This window comes from Tursiops truncatus, chromosome 9, assembly GCF_011762595.2.
Source record: "Tursiops truncatus isolate mTurTru1 chromosome 9, mTurTru1.mat.Y, whole genome shotgun sequence".
Lineage (NCBI taxonomy): Eukaryota > Metazoa > Chordata > Mammalia > Artiodactyla > Delphinidae > Tursiops > Tursiops truncatus.
In genome coordinates, this window is record NC_047042.1 from 39543698 (window position 1) to 39562798 (window position 19101).

Genomic DNA, 19101 nt, shown 5'->3' on the forward strand with positions numbered 1-19101 from the left:
TGAAATAAATTGCAGCAATATCTTTTTTTGAGCCATCTCCTAGAGTAGTAATAAAAACAAAAATAAACAAATGAGACCTAATTAAACTCAAAAGCTTTTGCACAGCAAAGGAAACCATGAGCAAAATGAAAAGGCAACCTACAGAATGGGAGAAAATATTTGCAAATGACACGACTAGCTAAGGATTAAACTCCAAAATTTACCAACAGCTCATATGGCTCAATCAAGAAAAAACAAACAAACATCCTAATCAAAAAATGGATAGAACTGAATAGACATTTCTCCAAAGAACATACAGCTGGCCAAAAAGCACATGAAAAGATGCTTAACATCACTAATTATTAGAGAAATGCAAATCAAAACAACAATGATGTATCACTTCACACTGGTCAGAATGACCAACATCAAAAAATCTTCAAACAATAAATGCTGGAGAGGGTGTGGAGAAAAGGGAATCCTCCTACACTGTTCATGGGAATGTAAATTGGTGCAGCCACTATGCAGGACAGTATGGAGGTTCCCTAAAAAAATAAAAATAGAGCTACCATGTGATCCAGCAATCCCACTCCTGGGCATATATCTGGAGAAAAACATGATTCAAAAGGGTACATGCACCCCAGTGTTCACTGAAATGCTGTTTACAATAGCCAAGACATGGAAGCAACCTAAATGTCCATCGACAGATGAATGACTAAAGAAGATGTGGTACATATATACACTGGAATATTACTCAGCCATTAAAAATAATGAAATAATGCCATCCGTAACAACATGGATGGACCTGGAGATTATCATACTAAGTCAAGTAATTCAGATGGAGAAAGAAAAATATCATATGATATCACTCATATGCAGAATCTAATTTTAAGAAGTTATACAAATGGGACTTCCTTAGTGGGGCAGTGGTTAAGAATTCGCCTGCCAATGCAGGGAACATGGGTTCGAGTCCTTGTCCGGGAAGATCCCACGTGCCGTGGAGCAACTAAGCTCGTGCGCCACAACTATTGAAGTCCGCTCACCTAGAGCCCGTGCTCCGCAACAAGAGAAGCCACCAGAAGCCTGCATACCGCAACAAAGAGTAGCCCCCGCTCACCACAACTAGAGAAAACCTGTGCACAGCAACAAAGAACCAACAAAGCTGAAGATAAATACATAAATTAATTTTTTTAAAAAGAAATGGACAACTTCCTTTAAAAAAAGTATACAAATGAACTTATTTACAAAGCAGAAACAGACTCACAGACTTAGATAATGAACTTATGGATACCAGTGGGGAACAGGTGGGAGGGAGGGATAGATTGGGAGTTTGGGACTAATATATACACACTGCTATATTTAAAACAGATAACCAACAAGGACTACTCTATACCACCGGGAGCTCTGCTCAATATTCTGTAATAACCTTAATGGAAAAAGAACTTGAAAAAGAATAGATATAGGGACTTCCGTGGTATTCCAGTGGTTAAGACCCCGTGCTTCCACTTCAGGGTGCACAGGTTCTATCCCTGGTTGGGGAACGAAGATCCCACATGCTGTGTGGTGTGGCCCAAAAAAAAAAAAAAAAGGTATGTGTATATGTATAACTGAATCACTTTTATGTACAGCTTAAACTAACAGAACACTGTAAATCAACCATACTCCAATACAAAATAAAAGTAAAAAAGAGAAAAGAAAAATGTTCATTTTAGTAAGTTTTTATTGTGGACAAACTGGATGCTGGAAAAACTCAAATAATCAACATAGGAATAATTTTTTTCTTTATAAATTAAAACATGCTCATTCTGTAAACTTAGATTAAGTCAACAGAAGAAAAAGAAAAGTGAACTATATCTTATAACCCAAAGATAAAAACTGTTACAATTTAGTGTTTCATTTTTACCTGCTATACATTTTAATGTTTTTATTTATATTTTATTTACATCCTTTTGTATGTGAGTAGAGAATTATTGGAAAACACAAAAAAGGGAAAAAAGAGCAATACTTTATATTATTAGGCTGTTCTATATTGCTCTACTCTATGACATTTATAAAACTTTCAAACTATTTCTTCCTATTATCGATCTCATTTCAACAGAGTTTTTTCCTTTGAAGAAGTATGGGGACTAGGATTTCATTGTAGGCTTTTACAAATTAATTGCTATCAATCTCTCATTGTGCTTATTTTTAGCAACTTACAATTTTTTTTTACATTAAAATCTTTTATAAATTGAAGTATAGTTGATTTACAATGTTGTGTTACTTTCTGGCATAAAGTAAAGTGATTCAGCAGCTTATGAGTTTATCAGCCCACTAAATCTCAACATTATAAAATTTCTATTAGCTAAGATTTTATTAAATCATTGACAATTTTATAATTAATTGTAAAATATTCTGTCTTAACATATAATTTTATATTAACACTAATCTCATGATAAACCTTCTATGTTCTATGAACTTGGTCTATTTATTCATATATGTCTACAAAAAAACCCTTTATTTCCATACATGCAGAAGATGTACAGACATCATTTTAGATATTTGACTCAACATTTTCACATTAGGGAGTCAACAAAAAAAATAACTTTCCACCTTCATCCAACCTTTGTTTTACTACTATATCTATTTTAAAATTTATCCAATAATCACCATCAGTCCTTTGCTAAAAATTCCCAATCATCTTCTTACTGAATGAACCATCTGGTAGATTCCTAGAAAATACTCAAACATACAATATTCCTTGAAATTTACATGTTCATCAGTGTGTGTGTGTAGATTTGATCATTTGGTGACAGTTTGGCTGGACATAAAATCCTGACATGGCAGTTGCCTATCTTATAAATACTGCTTGACTCTTTTTTTGGATTCAGTGTTGCTGTAGAAATGCTTGACATCACATTGATTTTCTTTCCTTTGTTAGTGACTTAGTCTTTGTGCCTAGAGGCACTGGGGATTTTGTTTTTTTTTTTTTTTGGAGCCTAATGTTACTGAGATATTTCTCAAGTTGTCTTGATCAATTTTCTCAAGTGTAAGGTATAACCTCTCTATATGTAAATTTTCTTATTCAGGAAAGAATAAATTTTACATTTTGGGGGTCATTTTGCTTATCTTTTCTCTTTTTACTTCTTTTCTACTTCTCTATTTTGGTTTCACTTTCTCAACTCTTCAGTTTGGTCTTCTACATCTCTTATGATCACCTACTCTGCTTTGGCTCATTATATTCTATATTTTACAGTTTTATAGTTTCACATTTTCTGATTACTTGTACATCTCTTCTTTGCTTTTCATTTACAATTTTATTATTATATAAAGATATAACTACAATATATAATATATAACATTTATGCTATAATATATAATTTTATATTCTACTTGTATTGTTATATATAATATATTATTTATATATTATATATAAGTATAATGTTAATATAATGAATAGTTTCTTTCATATGTTTTCTCATACGTGTAATTATTAGTCAATTCATTTTAATTCATGATGGAATAAGAGAAGATAAATAACTTGCTTAAGAAATCATACATCAAGTAAGGAACAGAGCTAAAACTCAGATTTCAGCAGTGTGATTTCAGAGTTTGCAATCTCAAATATTAAACAATATACCCATCTCTCTCTCCCTCTCCCTCTTGCTCTCTCCTTCTCTCTGTGTCTCCCTTTCTCTCTCTCCTGTTGTCTGTTTTCACCATCTTGGAATGTTTCCATGACCATGTAAAGAAGCTTGCTATACCTCTGGAAGATGGGAAATCATATGGAGGAGAACCAAGGTAGCCACACTAAGAGCCTTAGGAATCAACCAGGCATGTGTGTGGGGCTATCAAGGACAATCCAGCTCAAGCTGACATTACAGCTGACCAAAACTGCATGACAGAGGTCAGCCAGAACCATGTGGTACACAGAGGAGGTAACCCAGATAGGTTTTATTCAAACTGCTTATCCACAGAATTATGAACATATACATTGTTATTGACTTAAGCCACTAAGTTTTCGTGTTGTCTGCTATGCAGCAAAAAATAACTGCTACAATACACATTTATATTTGCCTAAAGAAGAATGAGGGAAAATGCACATGAAGTTTTATACTGGGTAACTAAAGGAAGAGGAAATTATTCCATCTATATATAAAAGAGGAAATAATTAATACATTTTGAAAAGTAGTATGCCAGGAGAGAATGCTTATTGGCCATTTTCACTCTTTCCTCTGTGTATACGTGCTTAAATAGCGGGACACTCCTTTTGCCACCTACTTACTCATTCTGCCCAGGGGAGGTATCTGGACGTTATTTGAAGAATAAATGGGTCTGTTCAGCAGATAATTTGCATTTCCATCTTTGAAGTCAGCTGACTTGCAGCAGGCCCTTTGCCAATCTGCACACCAGAGGCAGATTCTGCCCCTGGGAGGGGTAAGAGAGCAGAAGTGGGGAGACAAGCTCTGGCCTTGCTCCCAGGACTGTGATGGTGGTTTTGCCTAAGGCAGTAGTTCAGTATACAAAAGCTATATTCTCCAAAAATAATAAAAATGGTGATTATTTGGCCTCTCAATTGCAATATTGCTTTCTTTCTCAGTTAGCTCACAAATACATGTTACTTTGTTATAAATAGACGATGTACAATAATGTAATAAAGTGAAAACTGTATAGTTTGCAAATATATTTTATGATAGGTTAATGCACTTATTATGAAAATTAGTAGTGCCCTCCTAGGCAAAACGATATGCTGTTTTGTTAAGTTGATTTTTACAATATACCTAGGTAGGTCTTCCTTAAATTTTCCTCTGACATTTTCAGTGCCCAGGACAAATATCTAAGCAGGTGATCCATTTACTCACATTCTTTAAATATATGAAGAAGTTAATATTTAGAAAGAAACAGTAGATGAAGTAAGTGTTTGTTCAATTCAATTGTATTTTGGGCTCACCTGGAAACCACAGAGAAAAGCGATCCAGAGTGACTTCAGTGTAAATTGATCTTTTACATTGGTCACATAACCCTTTGACTTTGGTTACTATATAAAGCTGCAGACTTTCCCAAAATATTTTTGTATCATCATGTTTCATTTATTTTAGAAAAGGATGCTGTTTCCAGCCAAGCTAAATGGAAATACTTGAGTTTACAGAAGCATTCTATACTGCGACCTTTAAATCACCTGGAAAAGAGCTCAAAGCATCTTTGACTACTTAATCAAATTATAAAACACTGAATTTCACTTCTTTCCCAGAAGGAAAAATATACGATAACTCTATTTGAAATAGCTAATTTCTCCATAGACTTAGATGTAATATAGAACAAATTCTTTCCGCCCACACATACATCTGTAATCTGTAAAAGGTGAATTAGCAGTTCGGCCAGTGTCTTCCCTGTTGACACCGAATGACTCAGTGTAACCACAATAGCAGTAACTGATTTTGGAAAAATTTCTCGTGTCTTTGAATAGGGTTACCCAATTTAGAAAATAACATAATCATCTATTATAATCAAGCCAGGTAGCTACTTAGCCTATCTTTAAATAAGCACTTCTAGAAAAATAAATGCTTTGGTATCAAATCAGAATTAGCGAACACCAACTGTGTGACCCTGCAATGACCAACTCTGAAGTATCAGACTCGAAGAGACGGAGTAACTTAAAATAGAGCAAGAGAGCAGCCATCTGGAAACCAGTGTGGCTCTGTGTATAGATTGAATCTACCAAGGCAGCAGAGGATATACCTGCAGGCTGAAAGATCACTATGGTGGTGTACTGCAACACCTTGCAAAGTCTAGCACAAGCCCCTCATGTACTAACATGTTCACAGGGAAATTTGGTTTAGGAAAGGAACAGGGCAAGTGCATTGCTGGTACGTTGTTCACTCAGAGGCAAATATTCACTTAAGGTAATTAGCTTGAATAGTGAGATTTTAATCATTTCATTCTCAACATAAATATTTGACTAATCTATATGAAAGGTATTTATCTTCTCTATAGTTGGCTCTGCTCCCCAGCATTAGTACCGTGTGACAGATGGCTGATGTCATCTCTGCTTGGAAGAACTCAGTTGGCAATATTAGCATGGCATATTTCTGGGGACTTGTGATATGCTATGAGATGATGAAAAATAAAAGTGTCCAAAAGGGAATTCCCCAAAGCAAATATATTTATATGATTTGATACTCTATCTTACTGCCTCAACATAAAGAGATATATAACCCATTTAATTAATATTTTACTTAAACATATCCTGGCAAGTATTCGGAGTACCACTAAACATACTTTTTCAATACTGGTAGTTAACAATATCATAAGCCAATTGGTTGTTTATATTTTATTTATCCTCACTTTTGTTCAGTATATGCAGATAGAACAATCTTAGTGCTAGCAACTTGGACTCTCACACAGAACACCAGCAATTATGGCAGTGAAGGAGAGTGGGTGGAGTTTGCAGTGTCAAAGTAGACTTTTACAAAATTCTCATCTGAGGTGTCTAGAATGTCCTTCCAACTTGGCTCTATGCTCTGCAATTTGTTGTTGCCGACAGAGGGTCAATGATTTCCCTTTTCACTGCGTTCCCTCTCCCTCACACTGCCTGCAGCCACTAAGTGGCCTCTGTTAAAACCTTTGGTTTTGGAAAGGAAGAAAAAGATGTGGTCAAAAATTGGGGTGCATAGCGGGGAGGCTAGAGGAGGGAAAGATCTAGGAAGATTTTCTTTTAGTGGGAGAATTAACCTTTAAATAATAATAAAGCATTGACTATGCTCCTGGCACTCTGCTGGACACTTCACATAAGTTAACTTATGTATTTAATGCCCTGAACAACCAAGTGAGGTAGGAGCCAATAATGTTTCTGTAAGGAAACTGAGGAACAGAACTCTTCAATAGCTTGTTAAGGGTCTCAGACCTGATTTGTGGTGGAGTTGGGTTCAAACTGAGGCAGTCTGGCTTCAGCGTCTGTGCTCTAACTACTAGGCTAGAGACAAGAAAGCAAAGACTCCATCCCGGAAAGGGAGGGCAGAGTAGTTAATTGTAGCCGTCAGACTTGTATATTTGGTTTTGTGTCCCTTCTTTAAATTAATTTTTATTGGAATATAGTTGCTTTACAGTATTGTGTTAGTTTCTACTGTATAGCAAAATGAATCAGCTATACATATACATATATCCCCTGTTGTTTGGTTTTGTGTCTTATAGAAGAGTATAACCTCCTTGAAGAAAGGGGTTGTGCTTTATTATTTCTCTTTCTCTTTTGTTCTCTCTACAGTACAGTATACTGCCTTGAAAAATAAATTAAACACAATGACCATAACAGAAACAAAGAGATTTTATAGATATGAAGGAAAATTTTAAAAATTTGATAATATTATGTTTAGGTGAAAGTAGAAGGTGAAAATAACAAGACAATAATTCCTTTCATAATGAGACAATGTCTTGTAAGGGATTATTATTTCACTGTAGATCTGCACACATCTAGCATACATTTGGAATCTGTTCATGCCATCAGCAGTACTGCTGATGGGACTGTTAATTTAAATAACCTTGGAAAGTTTCCTGAATTTAAGACTAGATTGCTACTAGTATTTCCCTTCCTAAAGACCTATATAATCAGAAGTAGAGGATCAATGTTTCTTTTCTTTCTTTCTCCATTTTTTTTTATAGCTCCAGTCTTTGGGATACCTCTGAGTTATTCCATTTGTTGATATTATTTCAACGCCCCCAAGAATCTCCCAGCTGAAATATTCACAGTCATTCATTCAGTAGGGTAATTTTCTAAGATTTCATGTTCCCAACTATTTAATCACTTAATGACAATTGCATAATATAAAAATATGATTCCAAATATGCATGTTTAAAATATATCTTTTTCAGGTGTCGTAGGAGTTTATTATTAAAATTTTGATCTCAAATTAAAAGTTAATAATCTTTATATATACATATATATACATATATATATACACACATACATATATTCTAAAATCAGATATACTACAATGTTAAAGTGAGGTATTTGGCAGATGTAATATAAAGATGGCTAATACCTTGAGACAGATGCCTTTGTCTCTCATCCTTATGTACCAGAGAAATGTACAAATAAAATGTGACCCTGGCACAGGGTCAGGAAGTGTTTTATTAATTTTCTAGTTTTTTATAGGGAGTAAAGTGAAAGTGTTCTAAGTGACATCATTAAGGAAAGTTTTTTCTTTATCTATCATCTGAAAAACATGATATCCAACAAATTATAATTAACCCATGACACTTGTAGGTATCTATGATGGCTTTGACCATTATACCGGCAAATTTGAAACAAGTCAGCCTTCTAATGGCAGCAAAAATATGTCGCATTTTACCTTGCTTGTGTTCACTGTGCGTGGCTGGCAGACCCAACCCCTGCTACGGAGAAATGGAGACTGACAGAAAAACGGTGAAACCGGTTTAACGGTGCTGTGTATTTCCTCTCTAAGTATGATTAAATAATCATAAGAACTTCTCTAAGGGCTAATCTGCTATATTTTCCAGATTTTCACCTTGGGGACATATTGTCCCTTGTCACTGAAACCTCGGGGACAGAAGGGAACGCCACAGGGTGGCACAACAGGAAGCCGAGACACTGATGAAACAGTGTTCAGTTAATGAAGGCATGGCCCATGGCCTCCGCTGCTCTGCCATATGTTTGAAGAAATGCTAATGACTACAATTCAAATACCTTTTTCATCTTAACTATATGTAAATGTGTTTATAAATGCTCTCTTATAAATATACGATCACATTTTTAAAAGCCAAGTGCTAATGTTGCTTTCAACATCTATAATACACAATAATTAAAACTTAAGCAATTCTGCTTAATTATACCTTATGGGAAACTGTACAGTAATTTATAGAAATTAAGCAGAAAAACAAAGATCAACAGAAATAAAGCAGCAGTTGAACAACTGAATAATAAATCACTTTGATCATTAATTTACAGCAGCAAAATCATTGTAAGAGACTTCGATCTTAATTCTTAAACAGCTGACTTGTGAAAAAGAAGGTGTTAGAAATTTGAGTATTCCTTGTAAGAGCACAGCTTCATTGTCTATGTCTACACTATTTGTTTTTATGCTGTCCCTCCAAAATCAAGCAGCTATTCTGAAAATTTTCAGTCTTATACCTCTGATCTCAGACTGCCCCGCTGCCCATTTTCCTGTATTTTCGCTAACGTTGCAGGTGATTATTCATTATAATATTGTCCATTTAAGAATGACCCATTCTTCAGTTACCCATCCTCCATAATGGCTGTTTGTTTAAAAGAACCATTTAGCACCCAGTTTGGGATCTTTTGTAAATTATGTCTTTTTTTAAACTGTTCTAAGGGCTCACTTGATTAAGTCTTTGACAGCTCAGCTAACTACATTCTAATTTTCAAAATTTTCACACTCAGAAATGCTCCCTCTGAATGCTAAACATGCTCAATTTTATGGATTAAAATTCCATTTAATTAATGAGATCAATACACATATGTATGTATTAATAGAAATAAAAATCTTAAGCTTGAATAGCCGTTACTTTTATGTTTCAGTAGAAATAATTACTGCCATTAGTTTTAAGGTCTAAAACAAAACATATTTATTTAAACTCTTCTTTACTGTATTTCTGTCTTTTCTTTTGTTAATATAAGTATTTTTTTAATGTTTGCATGATTAATTCCTTTATCTTCCTTAACAGCTGCTGAATTTCTAGCTTTCTTAGAACTTCCCTACATGGAGATTATGAAAGTATTACTTTGTTTTATTTTATTCTAATGCTTTATATTTTCTATTTCAACAGTTATAGGCTTAATCCATTGGGGATTTTCCAAAAACTATGATGAAAGGTAGGGATCTAATTTTACATTCATTTAAGTAGATAGACAGTTTTTGAATACCATTTATTCCATGCATAAATCACTAGATTTATTCCCATGTATACATGTATCTGTGTCTGAACTCTTGTCCTGTGGCTCTTACCCGTTATTTATTTTCTAACAGTATAAACTTTGAATTTCAGAAGCTTTATAATATTGGGTTGCCCAAAAAGTTCATTCGTGTTTTCTGTAACATCTTACTGAAAAAGCTGAACGAACTTTTTGGCCAACCCAGTGTATTTTAATACACAGCAGAACAAGTCCCTCATTCTTTACTCTTCTTCTTTTATTTTTTTAACATCTTTATTGGAGTATAATTACTTTACAATGGTGTGTTAGTTTCTGCTTTACAACAAAGTGCATCAGCTATACATATACATATATCCCCATAACTCCTCCCTCTTGTGTCTCCCTCCCACCCTCCCTATCCCACTCCTCTAAGTGGACACAAATCAACAAGCTGATCTTCCTGTGCCATGCGGCTGCTTCCCACTAGCTAGCTATTTTACATTTGGTAGTATATATAAGTCCATGCCACTCTCTTACTTCATCCAGCTTAGCCTTCCCACTCCCCGTGTCCTCAGGTCCATATTCTACGTCTATGTCTTTATTCCTGTCCTGCCCCTAGGTTTGTCAAAACCATTTTTTTTTTAGATTCCATATATATGTGTTAGCATACAGTATTTGTTTTTCTCTTTCTGACTTACTTTACTCTGTATGAAAGTCTATAGGTCCATCCACCTCACTACGAATAACTCAATTTTGTTTCTTTTTATGTCTGAGTAATATTCCATTGTATATATGTGCCACATCTTCTGTATCCATTCATCTGTTGATGGACACTTAGATTGCTTCCATGTCCTGTCTATTGTAAATAGGGCTGCAATGAACATTGTGGTACATGACTCTTTTTGAATTATGGTTTTCTCAGGGTATATGCCCAGTAGCGGTATCACTGGGTCATATGGTAATTCTATTTATAGTTTTTTAAGGAACGTCCATACTGTTCTCCATAGTGGCTGTATCAATTTACATTCCCACCTAAAGTGCAAGAGAGTTCCCTTTTCTCCACACCCTCTCCAGCATTTATAGATTTTTTGATGATGGCCATTCTGACTGGTGTGAGGTGATACCTCATTGTAGTTTTGATTTGCATTACTCTAATGATTAGTGATGTTTAGCATCCTTCCATGTGTTTGCTGGCAATCTGTATATCTTTGGAGAAATGTCCATTTAGTTCTTTTGCCCACTTTGGGATTGGGTTGTTTTTTTTTTTTGATATTCAGCTACATGAGCTGCTTGTAAATTTGAGAGATTAATCTTTTGTCAGTTGCTTCTTTTGAAAATATTTTCTCCCATTCTGAGGGTTGTCTTTTCATCTTGTTTATGGTTTCCTTTGCTGTACAAAAGCTTTTAAGTTTCGTTAGGTCCCATTTCTTTATTCTGGTTTTTATTTCCATTTCTCTAGGAGGTGGGTAAAAAAGGATCTTGCTGTGATTTATGTCAAAGAGTGTTCTTCCTATGTTTTCCTTTAAGGGTTTTATAGTGTCTGGCCTTACATTTAGGTCTTTAATCCATTTTGATTTATTTTTGTGTATGGCATTAGGGAGTGTTCTAATTTCATTCTTTTACAGGTAGCTGTCCAGTTTCCCCAGCACCACTTACTGAAGAGGCTGTCTTTTCTCCATTGTATATTCTTGCCTCCTTTATCAAAAATAAGGTGACTGTATGTGCATGAGTTTATCTCTGGGCTTTCTATCCTGTTCCATTGATCTATATTTCTGTTTTCATGCCAGTACTGTACTGTTTGATTACTGTAGCTTTGTAATATAGTCTGAAGTCCAGGAGCCTGATTCCTCCAGCTCTGTTTTTCTTTCTCAAGATTACTTTGGCTATTCGGGGTCTTTTGCGTTTCCATACAAATTCCATACAAATAAAAAAAATTGTGAAATATTTTGTTCCTGTTTTGTGAAAAATGTCATTGGTAGTTTGATAGGGATTTCATCGAATCTGTAGATTGCTTTGGGTAGTATAGTCATTTTCACAGTGTTGATTCTTCCAATCCAAGAACATGGTATATCTCTCCATCTGTTTGTATCATCTTTAATTTCTTTCATCAGTGTCTTACAGTTTTATGCATACAGGTCTTCTGTCTCCTTAGGTAGGTTTATTCCTAGGTATGTTATTATTTTTGTTGCAACAGTAAATGTAAATGTTGCAACAGTAAATGGGAGTGTTTCCTTAACTTCTCTCTCAGATTTTTCATCATTAGTGTATAAGAATGCAAGAGATTTCTGTGCAATAATTTTGTATCCTGCTACTCTACCAAATTCACTGATTAGCTCTAGTAGTTTTCTGACAGCATCTTTAGGATTCTCTATATATAGTATCATGTCATCTGCAAACAGTGACAGCTTTACTTCTTCTTCTCCGATTTGGATTCCTTTTATTTATTTTTCTTCTCTGATTGCTGTGGCTAAAACTTCCAAAACTATGTTGAATAATAGTGGTGAGACTGGAAATCCTTGTCTTTTTCGTGATCTTAGAGGAAATGCTTTCAGTTTTTCACCATTGAGAACGATGATGGCTGTGGGTTTGTCATATATAGCCTTTCTTATGTTGAAGTAAGTCTTCCTCTTTTTTTTAACCCCAAGTTTCTTGACACTTCCCTTATATAAATTTATAGAATTTTTGATCTTTATCCACACCTACTTCAGCCCCCAATATCATACATGATTTAAAAAAGAACAGATGCAATATTATGAATCAGAAAAAATATGTCACGCTGAATTTAAGATTTGTCCCAAGGGCTAGATAGAGATAAAATGCACCTCTCTGTGCTATGTGTCTTCCCAAATTCCATTATTCTGCCTTCAGCTAAGAGGTAACCACTATTTAAATTTTGTATTTATTGTTCCCTTTATTTAGTGTATAGTATACATAAATAATACATAACTATTTGGGAGAATATTTAAAATGGTATCATAATGTATTAGTCCCTTGGACTTGTTCTCATCCACATTATATACCTAAGATTAATCTTTGTGATTGCATGGAGAGTTTATTAATTTCTACTGCTCTATACCATTTCATTGTGGGAATGTGCTTCAGCTTATTTTTCCATTCTTTTTTGGTGAAAATATGCACTATTTTAATCATTTTTTATTATGACTAGGATTGCTATGAACATTTTATACATATCCTGGTGCACAAATACAAGAATTTCTCTAAGCTAAATACTTGTCAGAGGATTTGCTCATAGTATGTGTCATTGTTCAACTTTACAAAATAATGCTACATTGTTTTCTAACGTGTTTGTGTCAAACATCCACGCATTTCTATTGTGTGTGTGTGTGTGTCTGTGTAATGTTTGTTTTTTGCCTGTAAGGTTTTAATTTGAATATGCATTAAATTATTTCACTTTTATTCCACAAAATACACTCATTGGAAATTCTGTTCCAGCCCATATAGAAATAATCTTTAATCACTACTGTAATGTTGAACCAATTATTTAACAGCTGTAATCTGTTTTTTCTTCAGAAATATGGGTAAAGAATAGAACCTAATTAATTTAGCCATTGCTAAAATGAAATAAAAGGGATAGTTTAGGAAAACACTTAGCACACAGTCTGAAACATAGAAAATGCTAGGTAAATGCCAAGAGTTTATTTCTGTAGTTGTTATTGTTACATGGTGAATAAAATCCCTGGGTCTGTTTACTTCAATGATTTGAGGGAAGTAAATCATTTGTATTCGTTTAATTGACTATGTGAACATTGGAGAAGGCAAAAGATTAACATACATAATTTTTAATCTAGACAACTCTACAGCTCATTCTCCAGTGAAAATTTAAAAATTAATTACCCAGATATTTTAGCTATGTATATGCAAACACAAAGTATTACTGTAATATTTATCTGAATGTTTAAGAATTGTGTTGACAGATTTGGAAAAGTTTTCTAATTCCTCCAAAAGTCTATTTTCTTTATATACCAAAAAAGGTACCTGGTTAGGAAGACAAGAGTATTATTTAAATGTGTTAAGAGTAAAAATGGAGGTGGGAGATGACTAATGCAAGCTAAAAAACAAAAGACAAAAGTTAAGCAACTTTCTCAATGCAGGTGAAAGAATGAGTGATGAAAAGCCATTAGACTGAGTGTGTAGATCTAGAAAATAAAGGTCAGTGGTGCTTCTTCAAATGGGCTTGACCACAAATTTATCAGGATGTATTTGAAAACAAGCTAATGCATTTTTATCCCTCCCTAGGAATATCATATATCGATATTTCCCTCTTGTTAGTTCTGCTTTGCTTTAGGGGATTCTGATTACATAGGGGCACCCTGTACTTTCTCTAGCAAAGGCCTCTTAGTAAAGACATGTCACATGGATAAGACAAAAACTGACAAAAGGGCAACTACTTCTTTCTTCATTGACGATGATTACAGGATGGAATACATTCAAAGACGTAATGATTGAAATTCATTTCCCAGACAGGACTCACAGGAAAGAAATATGAAAGGATCAGTGATAGAAGTGGACACTGTTTACTGGTAAATCATTTGCATAATGTTTACATATGAATATATTACTTATGAGTATGTATTTTTCTCATATTATTTTTCTTAATTAATTTGATTTGTTTTTTTAACTACAAGGGGCAGTGTCTCTCTTTCTCCTTCTGTCTGGTATTGTTCCGGGTCATAATAGATTCTGTCAATCTATTTTTCTTCTTATGGCCACTTAGAGATGGAAAAATGATACATTTGTCCTGGGGTTTGTGAATATGGTGCAAAGCATATGGAAATGATGCAAAGCGTATGGAAATGCTTCCAAATAATGTGTAATAGCAGGTTAAGGAAGTGAAGGCTATCTTGAAGTTTTATGACTTACTAGGGAAAAATTGATGATTGGGAAAGTTGGAGGTTTAAGGGGAGACAATTAAATAATTTACATATGTGACCTGAAAACTTGACACCTGTTCCTTGGACCTCAGGGAAGGTCTAGGATTCTCTTTTTGAGAAAAGCAATCTTCCTTACAGTTCATGTTCTGCTTGGTGAACCACACTAGTGATCCCTTCACTGTGACATGAAACATGAAAATATTTCAGCACAGACTTTGAACAAAGCAGAGATCTTGGGAATGGGGTGCTCTCCTTGATGAGGATAGAACTTATGTAAGAACTTGCAACACCAATGAAAAATTACTCAAAATTCCCAATAATTAAATAAAAATTGCACAGAGTGAATGAGAGAAAAGTGGGGTGTCATATAGAAGATTATTACTTGCTAGGCATGGAAACTGACCATATAAGAAATGAGTCTTCCTCAAACTTCTACCTGGAAAGAATGTTGCCATCTTCCCATCACTTTCCTTCTTCTCCTCAGAGGCCCTGTCCTTTTAACTCTTGGCCTTCCTTTCCAGATACTATCAATTAGCAAACTGATACTCCAGCAATTAGCAAAACCCCAGCCTCTTCCCTCAGGAACTTGGTACATGTCATAATTGAAAGCTCTCTCAGTTTGGGGGTAGGGGGGAATTTGAAGTTGGGGATAGAATAAACAGGGAAGTAATCTGGGGTTTTTTTTTTGCACAATACATTTTAGTTATGCCTCACTTATTAAAAAGTAAACAAAAAACTCCTGAAATACAAAACAAATTTTTTGCTAAGCATAATCTCTGCCAAAAGTCTTTCCTAAGTCTGTATAGGAAATGATAAACTACCCCAGCTGCACTGACTCATTGTTAACTCTTGGAGTGCATTAGACTGAAGAACTGAAATCCATATTCGTTGTGCTAAGGGAGTGGGGAAAGAAGACTTCTCTATTTTACTCGACTATGTAAAAATTGGGCCTTCTCTTTAAATAAGTGATTGATTTGAGTCATTCTAATTAATTGTGAACCCAAGTTTCTTTGATGAAATGAGGATGAAATTAAAACAAGAATATTTCTCTATAAATGTTTGGTCTGTTTTTGTGGCTTAGCTAAGTCTATGCATTTTCACTGTTTTCTGATGATATTTATCTATATTGGAAGTCCACTAGAATTTTATATATAGTTTTCCATGGAATGGAATTCAAAAGAATAAAATAAAAGTAAATATTGGTCATGAGTATCCTTTTAAGTAATGTTTTAACAAATAAGAGATTAAGGTCATATTCTCTAAAGTATGAGTTCTGAGAAAAAAAATTATTTCCCAAGTATTTGAACTTTTGAATCTGGCTTTAAAAAAAGTATTAGCCATAATAAGAAGGAAATAACAAGTATGCATTTTTAAACAAAACCATCGGTCAAATACATGAATTACATTGCCAAAAAACTTAGTTTCATAAGAATATGTATATTGATGAATAGAATATTTTTACGTGTATAAAATCATTTATGAGGTACAGTGTAGCAAAGTACTCTAAACCACGTGAGCCAAGCATTTTAATAGGGCTATATACCAAACTTGAACTTAAAAACTTGGAATACTAGGGAAGAGCCCAAATATCACTTATTAAATGTTTTTCTCCATGTGTTACTGTTTCTTATTTTTAGAGCATTCCATACATATTTCAACATAGTGATATCTTAACATAGAATGGTAGTACATAGGCCTGATACATCAAACAATGGACCATGTTTGGAGGAAGGTAAAGATCAATCAGCATAACTGGTCAAAAAAAAGTGTTGATTATCAAGTAAGTCTTAAGGAAATAGATATAATGTTCTATATGAGATACATTGAATGCCCATATGTAATAAAACACTTAGGGAATTCTACTATTCTTTTCAGAACGAAACTAATGAGACATATGCCAACTCTTCCTGAGCTCCATCATTTTAACAAGAGAGTTAAGAGTCAGAGATAGGCACACAGAGAGTAAATGGTAGAAACAGGATTAAATACAAGTCTTCTGTCAACTAGTATGGGTGTAATTAATAGTGTTTCTTACTCATTAAACACTCACCAGAGACTACCTTTTCATTTCAAACAATGGATATAAATGTTACTGAATTTAGCCCGGTTAGTGACTGATATTTTTAGAAGCTATAAGAAACAACCTAGACAGTGAGTCAGTTACCTAGAATAACAAACTATGAAAGTCAGTTTTAATGTGTCATCATTTTCCTTATTTCTGAGCTTCGCTTTCCTTACATATAAATGTGGGAATTTGAATAGTTGACTTCTAGTCTTTTTTAGATTTAAAATTTTACAGTTGAAAAAGAAAACTACCAAATTTTAATATCTGTAGACTCAGTGGATAGCTGGTATTGCTGGTTCCCCTATTTGATGCATTATGGGCAGTACTGGTTTACTGTACAAGTAGGTTATTTTCCTTCCATCCAACTTAATTGTAAAATATGACAATTAGTTGGCCAGCATGCCACCATCATCCTCTGTATACGTATGCTTTTATTTTACATTTGTTAGGCAGTAGAAATGAACCTTATACCATAAAACTATAAGAATTTTTTTCTGCAACTGACACTAATTTTCATTATAAATCCCAACTTTGCCATATGGCTGACATTCAATTTCAATAAACTTAGAGGTCCTCCACATCTCCTCAAAGGGTATTCTGAGGTGGGTGAAAAGTAACTTAGTACCAAGCCACTGCGGTGGACTACCTGGTCTGGGTCTGTCACCTGTGACTGCTGGCCCTGATCTAAGTCCTTGTTCCAGTCTGGGCTTTAAACACAGGTACCAATTACATCAGGCTCTTTTAGATAAGTCTCTCTCAGTTTGCACCTACATCTTATCCTCTGAGTCAAACAAGTTCCTGCATGATGCTGCATCAACAGGCCCTTGATCCTGCATCACAAGGGCCCACGTGATATTCTCCAAGGCTAAACATTATTTCACTGCTCTCATGACGTGTTTGGAGTAGGGCAAACTACCTGTGGCTGTTTCAGGTCCATCTGCCAATACGTACCAGGTGACCTTTGCTGCTCTGAAGTCTTGATAATTTGGGAGCCCAAGTCACCTTGGCATTAAGATCTACACCTACTTGGGTTTTTATAACTCATATCCCTACTATATCATGCATGCAATCCAAGCCCTCTTTGGTCACGGATTTAATAGTCCTTATTCTGTATGACTGTATTTCCTCCACCCATTTTGACTAGTTTTTATCTAGGCTGGTATCTGAGTTACCACGTTTTCTCAGTATTTTGAGTACCCCCTGGGGGTTCTAGGCTAGCTATTGACAACCAGGAGCCCTTTTCGTATTTTAACCTCTAACAGTATTTCACTGACAGCGCATGTCTCATAGTCTAGCTTCCTAAATGGGAAAAGCAATAAGGAATCATAAAGGGCAATAAAGTTAATGTTTTGAAATTCTACCCTACCTGTCCATATTTACCTATTTCACAAAGAGGAAAGAAAAGTTGGGTAAATTGGACCTCCCCCATTTGCAGCTTCATACAAAAAAGCAACTGCTATTATTAATTTTTCTCAATCTGTGTGCTATTGTACATTATTCAGCATACCTTCTGACTGACACATTTCAGGTGTCATAAGTGTGAGGATTTGGAATAATCTTGTTAAAACACTACATAAGATTTTCTTTGGGGAAAGGTTCTTATTTGTTTATTTATTTTTATACTCTAACAAAGTTTTAGATATGGTAGTGCTAATTTTTTTTAACATCTTTATTGGAGTATAATTGCTTTACAATGGTGTGTGACTTCGCGCTTTATAACAAAGTGAATCAGCTATACATATACTTACATCCCCGTATCTCCTCTCTCTTGCCTCTCCCCCCCACCCTCCCTATCCCACTCCTCTAGGTGGTCACAAAGCACCGAGCTGATCTCCCTGTGCTATGTGGCTGCTTCCCACAAGCTATCTATTTATCATTTGGTAGTGCATATATGTCCATGCCATTCTCTCACTTCTTCCCAGCTTAGCCTTCACCCTCCCTGTGTCCTAGGTACATTCTCTATGTTTGCGTCAGGGAAAGGTTTTTTATTAAGGAAGCATACCTCTTAGAATCACCCTGAAAAGAAACACACGCATGGAAAATTATCCATTTTATTTATTGTTAATTTATGAACAATGAATTTTTCTAAATCATTATTAATGGGTAATTTGTTATGTTATAATTAGTAATTCTGTGCTTAATTCCATCTCATTAATCTTAAATTGAGTATAAGCACTGTCCCATCTTTCTGGTTTGCTGGGAAAACACTGTTTGTTGTCTGCTGTCCTGGGAAATTATTTATCATGTCTCCTTTTATTCTGAAAAATGTTTGTTTTGAACTAGAAATTATTTAGTGCTCTAGT